The 6,039-nt window shown below is 35.3% G+C and overlaps 1 non-coding gene across 1 annotated transcript; it reads left to right on the top strand.

The window, feature by feature from the left end:
- Window positions 1–5,719: 5,719 nt before the first annotated feature.
- On the top strand, window positions 5,720–5,791 carry TRNAA-AGC (transfer RNA alanine (anticodon AGC)). The gene has a single exon. It is a non-coding gene; the product is annotated as a tRNA-Ala (tRNA).
- The last annotated feature ends 248 nt before the right edge of the window (window positions 5,792–6,039 follow it).

The following is a 6,039-nucleotide window of genomic DNA, read 5'->3' as shown; positions in this document are numbered from 1 at the left end:
ATTCATGTGAGTCAGACTTATTTCCTCAAATAATGAAATATTTTTTAAGTTAAAAAATTGTTATGAAAGAACAATGCAACATTTCCTTCAACTATGTAATTGATTGAAATGCAAAATAAGTCTTGAATAGTCCTCAGTAGAGAACTCTATAATTACATTATTTTCAGCTTTAAAATCTTTAATCTGATAGTTTATGGTTATACGAAATAATCAGTATGATCTTCTCCTTTGACAGACAATTCAACACTCATTAATTTTTGCTTTGGAATTCACTCAGAGACACTCATGCAGATGAGTAAATACCAAGAAGCATCTTTTTTTACACAAAGATAGACAGCCAAAAGTTGTTGTTTTTTTTTGTTATTGCTGTTGTTTTTTTAATTATCCTATATCCTTCTCTCGTCTTCATTTGATTAGTTAAAAAAGAATTATCTTGTACTTGGTCTCCCAAAAGTCTGAAGGGTGACTAGCTTTTCTATCCTTCTTCAAACGTCGTTTTAACCGACACAGAATAGAAAAAAATATATAGAAAACTCTAAAATGAATTAGTTGTGTATCTGAAACCATAAAAGATAATAAGAAATAGCTTCATAATTTTTTTTTTCTTAGTGTTTGATTTGGACATTTGATTTTCCATTGAGATCAATAGTAAATGCCTAATTATTTTTACATATAATGATCTACCATTTTTTCTCTATACCACTGTACCACCAGGGCCTGGACAATGTTTGCAATGGAATTAATAAGATTTATTGCATTTTGTATCATTATCTCATCTGAAATATCGTACTTTTTAGATATGACTCAGTTTTTACTTCTACAGGAATCCCTGCGTGGGCTACTTTTGGAATCCCCATTCAGAATCAACATTTCACCCTGTACCCAGCCCAGCCCCTTAAGAAAATTTAAGTTTTCTATGTGTTTAGATACCCTTGAGTTCAACTCTCATTCTTCTTTGTCATTTTGTTTTGCTTTGTTTTGGCTCTTCTTATCTTTTTTTTTTGTATGAATTGAGAACCAGCATGTCTAATTCTGTGAAAAAAAGAAAAAAAAACTAATTTACATTTGTAAGTTAATTGCATTGAGTTTATGAATAGAATTGTCACTTTTAAATATTGATTTTCCCAACCAGAAATGGCACTACCCTCCATTTTATATTTGACCCATGCATAAATATTGCACATTCAATTAAATTGATTCCTACAAAATCTCTATTTTTATTATAAATAATGTATATAAATAATAAACTTGTGTAGTTTAAAATTTTTAAATTTATTTTATAATGTACATTTATAATTTGCAAATGAGATTTTTTATTAAATTTTCAACTAAATATTGCTGATGCATGTGAAAATTCTCATTTCTTAAGGTCTATTTTGTTTCAAGAGGCTTTACTGAACATTCATGGTATAGTGTTTAATGGAATAGGTTGGGCAGTTTGACTACTTGTGTTCAAATCCCACATGTGTTATGTTCTAACTGCATGACTTCGGATGAACTGAGCCTCAGTTTATTTATCTATAAAATTGGGAAAATGAAACATAACCACCTCACAGTATTGCTGTTATAGAAAAATGTTAATTTATTTAAACTATCTGGTACATAAATATGACTTATTATTTTTGGATGAATATTAAAACTTTGAATTTCTAGGGTGATGATCAAGCATGAATAACAATGCTCTAGTCTCTTTCTTAAATAATAAATTCTGTTCATTATTTATTATTTAATTGGCTTGGTTTTTTGGAAGCCCACAGGAAATGCCTCTATGTTTTTTACCTATCAATAAGCCCTTATTTGTTTCACTTGATTATTTGCATATAAAATAATTGATAGAAATACCAAGTTTGCATAACAGGTGGATCTATACTGACAACATCTCATTGACACTGGCTCCTCAAAGTGCCTGGGGAAGTACAGTCCCTATGTCCCAGGGGTGACAAGCTGAACTACAGTTACAATGCCTTCAGAGAAAGCCACACCTATTATACCAGTTGAAGTGGGTCTCCTTTTCAGAATATTCAGCACGCTCCTCTGTCTACTTTTGGAGCAGACACTAGTCAAGTCTTGCTCTTAGGTTTACCCTTTATTCTTTGGCTATGTGGAAGGAACATGAAGCACACAAATCTGAACTGAATATCATAACCAACTACAAATTTTCTAGCAAGCCAGCATCATTCTGACGTCCATAGTTCATTGCTTCGAAGACGACCATTGTCTTTTCTTGTTAGCATCTCTGAACTAAGACTGTATCATATCATCGGTAGTATCTTCTACTCAAACAATATAGTATATGTCTTAAAGCCTTTTCTCCTTTGTCAAATCTTTTAATGAAACTCCAATAATGAAATTTTATTCAACTTCTCCTTTCCTAAAGAGAATACCATGTGACAAAGCAGGTTTTGTGTATAACATGACAAGCCTAATATTAGACTGTTTTCAGTTTAATTCTAGGACACTATACCTGTTTGTCCCCTACAGGCCATAATAGGAGTCGATTATCTGGTTGTCCCAGAGGTCGCAGATCAGTTGTTATAATCCCCCCCCCCCCATTTTGTTATAATGCTTCTCATTCTCTACTTCAGGGCAGCCTGATAATTCCAGGGAGGGCATGTGACAAGCTATCGTTACGGTACTGAGAGAAATTTCTTCTACAGCAGGAATTTCTAACTCTTGCACTTGCCACTTATATGGTTTTAGATTTTCAGCACCTTGCAAGGCAGACTTTTCACCAAACTTTTAGTTAAAAAGCAAAGATGTCACTTTGAAGACTACAGCGTGCCTGACCCACACTATGGTATTTTCAATAGCCTCATATGCATAGGAAAGCTGGACAATAAATAAGGAAGACGTAGATTAACTGATGTATTTGATTTATGGGGTTGGCAAAGAGTATGGAATACACGATGGACTGCCAGAAGAATGAACAAATCCATTTTGGAAGAAGTACAACCAGAATGCTCTTTTGAAATGAAGATGAGACTTCATCTCACTTACTTTTGACACGTTATCAGGGGGGACCAGTGCCTGGAGAAGGACATCATGCTCGGTAAAGTTGAGGGTCAGCAAAAAAGAGGAAGACCCTCAACTAGATGGATTGTATGTTGGCTGCAACCACGGATTGAAACATACAACAGTTCTGAGGATGATGCAGGACAGGGCAGAGTTTCATTCTGTTGTACGTAAGGTAGCTATGAGTCAGAACCGTTGGCACATAACGACAACAACTTAGTTTCTTTGTGCTTCTATAACAGAAATACCACAAGTGGATGGCTTTAATACAGAAAATGTATTTTCTCACTGTTTAGGAAGCTAGAGGTTCAAATTCACGGCAATGGCTGTAGGGGAAGGCTCTCTGTCAGATTTAAAGGAATATCATTTCTACTCTGCATTCCTTGGAGTTCATCATGTGCCATTTATCTTTTTCCCATTTTTTCTTGCTTGCTTCTTTGCCTAATCTGCTCCTTTTATGTCTCAAAAGTCATTGGTTTAAGACACAGTCTATACAGATATGACTTCATTTACATAACAGAGAAAATCCTTTTCTCAGATGGGATTACACCCATGGGGTTTTCAAGGCTGTAATCTTTACAGAAGCAGACTGCCACATCTTTCTCCTGAGGAGCAGCTGGGTGTGGACCACCCACTTTTCTGTTAGCAGCCGAGCACTTAACCACTGTGCCACCAGGGCTCCTTTTATCTACGTGTATAGAGATTAGGATTTACCATACATGTATTTTTGGAGGGGACGCAATTCAATCCATAAAAGGACCATTTCACATCTTGATTAGTTTAATCCAGGTTTGCTCCATGCTTGAGTCATGCTTTGAACCCCAGAGAATTATATAACAATAATGATAATAATAATAATATTGTTGTTATTATTATCATAGCAGCTGTGGAAACACTACTATTTGGTAGGAGTATTATTGAACCAAAGTCACTCATGCCCTTGACTTTCTCTTTGGTGATGACCTATTTAACACTTACATATGGTTGATGGTTGTTAGGTGCCTGGGAGTCCATCTAATTGACTTAGGGGGCCAAAGTTACCTCTGTAATATTTGTATGTGTCCAGACCAAACTTAAACTCTTCCATATCACATAATATAACAGGCCTAGGGTACCTTGGCCTAATTTTAACTGAAACGGTGCTTTTTAACTATTATTTCTAAGTCATTAAAAGATAATTTCCAAATTGATTAGACTTGAGAGATTATTTCATGTTTTGGGCAATGCCATTCAAGGAGCAACTGCATATGATTGCCACACCAATGGTATAAGGACACCAAAGGACTTCACATAAGGTGTTGCCGGCTATTTTGCAACCTATTCCAGTCAACTGGTGATTTCAACTAGATCATGGGTCAATTGAACCCTTTTCTTGGCATATTTGCAAAAATGTTTTCACCAAAATAAGTTTATTGTCTTCTAGTATTCTAGGAAGGAGTGTTAGTATAAACAATTAAATGCTCAACTACTAACTGCAAGTTTGTGGGTCTGAACCCACACAGAGATGCCTCTTTAAGTGTCAGAGATTGGGCTAGTTCTTTTATTACATAGACTCATGTACACAAAAATTGAAACAGAACTCTCAGCATTGTTTGGCCAACAGAAAACAGATTTTCCAGCAGGAATTTAGCATTTTCCTTTTGTATGAGTTGGGTGATTGGGAGAGAAATACATGGAATCTTAGCCTATGCACCTATTTTGCTCTCTATTCATGGCTGCTCTGCTAGCCACTCTTTTTTTTTTTTTTTTTTAATCCTTGGCTCATAGATGATTAACCTGAAATTATCCCCGTATTTTGCATGTAGCCAAATAGGTTCTTGTTCTGACTACAGAATTTGTTTGTTTTTTTTTTGGATACAATTTATGCTGATTATTCCATGGCCATATTCAACATCACCTAGTAGCATACCTACCCATAGTAGTTGTTCAAAAGTATTTCCTGAATTGAATAAATCACAGGATTGCTAACAAAGGGTCCCCTATAATTTGGCAGGAAGAATTACATAAAAAGGTATCCTTTTAAAGCCACACTTTATTTTTATATTTCCTAATCTAACTCTCCCTTTTTTTCCTAGTGAGTCACACATTGTTTATTTCAACTTTGAATTTATGGCCTTCGCAAAATGAGTTCTTTTTAAATGACAAATCACTCGGGCTATTCATCATAGGAATGGTCACAAATGCTTCGGCAGTCAAGAAACCCATTGGCTAAACATGTTCTTTTATTTGTTATACCCGCTGCTGTCTAGTTGATTCCAACTCATAGCTACTTCTTACAGACACCTACAACTTGTTCCTTGCCCTAAATATGGATTGATTCTGGGGAACATACTGAATACAAGGAAGGAATTTTGGCCAATGTAATAAAGTATTTGCTTTAGTAAAAGATTTGATTAGTTTTGAAGGAAGTCATTCAAATGTCAGTTATACCGAGCAATTGAATTTGGTCAAAGAAGTTTGATTTTCCATTTTATACTCTATCTTGGTCCCGTTTGGCCACAGTCTCTTTTGTTAAGTCGGTTCTTTGAATAGATGTTACCAAACATTTCATGTTGATTGACTAATTATTGTGTTAAAAGTTTATTGAAGAACACTGAAAACTACAGTTTACCATACAAACAGTACTCTCAGCACTATAACCTTAGTGCTTCTAAATATATATATATATATATATATAAACATAGATTTATATATATATATAGAACTTGGAGGTATAGCTCAGTGGTAGAGCACGTGTTTAGCATGCACAAGCCCCTGGGTTCAATCCCCAGTATCTCCACTTTTGAAGCCCTGGGCACAGTAGTTAAGAGTTTGGCTGCTAACCAAAAGCTCAGCAGTTCGAGTCCACCAGCCGCTCCTTGGAAACCCTACGGGGCGGTTCTTCTCTGTCTTATAAGGTCCCTATGAGTCAGAATCGACTCGATGGTAATGGATTTGGTTGTTTTGGTATTATATATATAAAATATCCAACATCAGGGAACACTGATGATCAATTTCCTTGAGATCTCACTGCAATGTTGTCAGAAT

This window comes from Trichechus manatus, unplaced genomic scaffold (assembly GCF_000243295.1).
Source record: "Trichechus manatus latirostris isolate Lorelei unplaced genomic scaffold, TriManLat1.0 scaffold00135, whole genome shotgun sequence".
Lineage (NCBI taxonomy): Eukaryota > Metazoa > Chordata > Mammalia > Sirenia > Trichechidae > Trichechus > Trichechus manatus.
The sequence above is the reverse complement of the archived record's forward strand: the minus strand, read 5'-3'. Positions and strand labels throughout refer to the sequence as shown.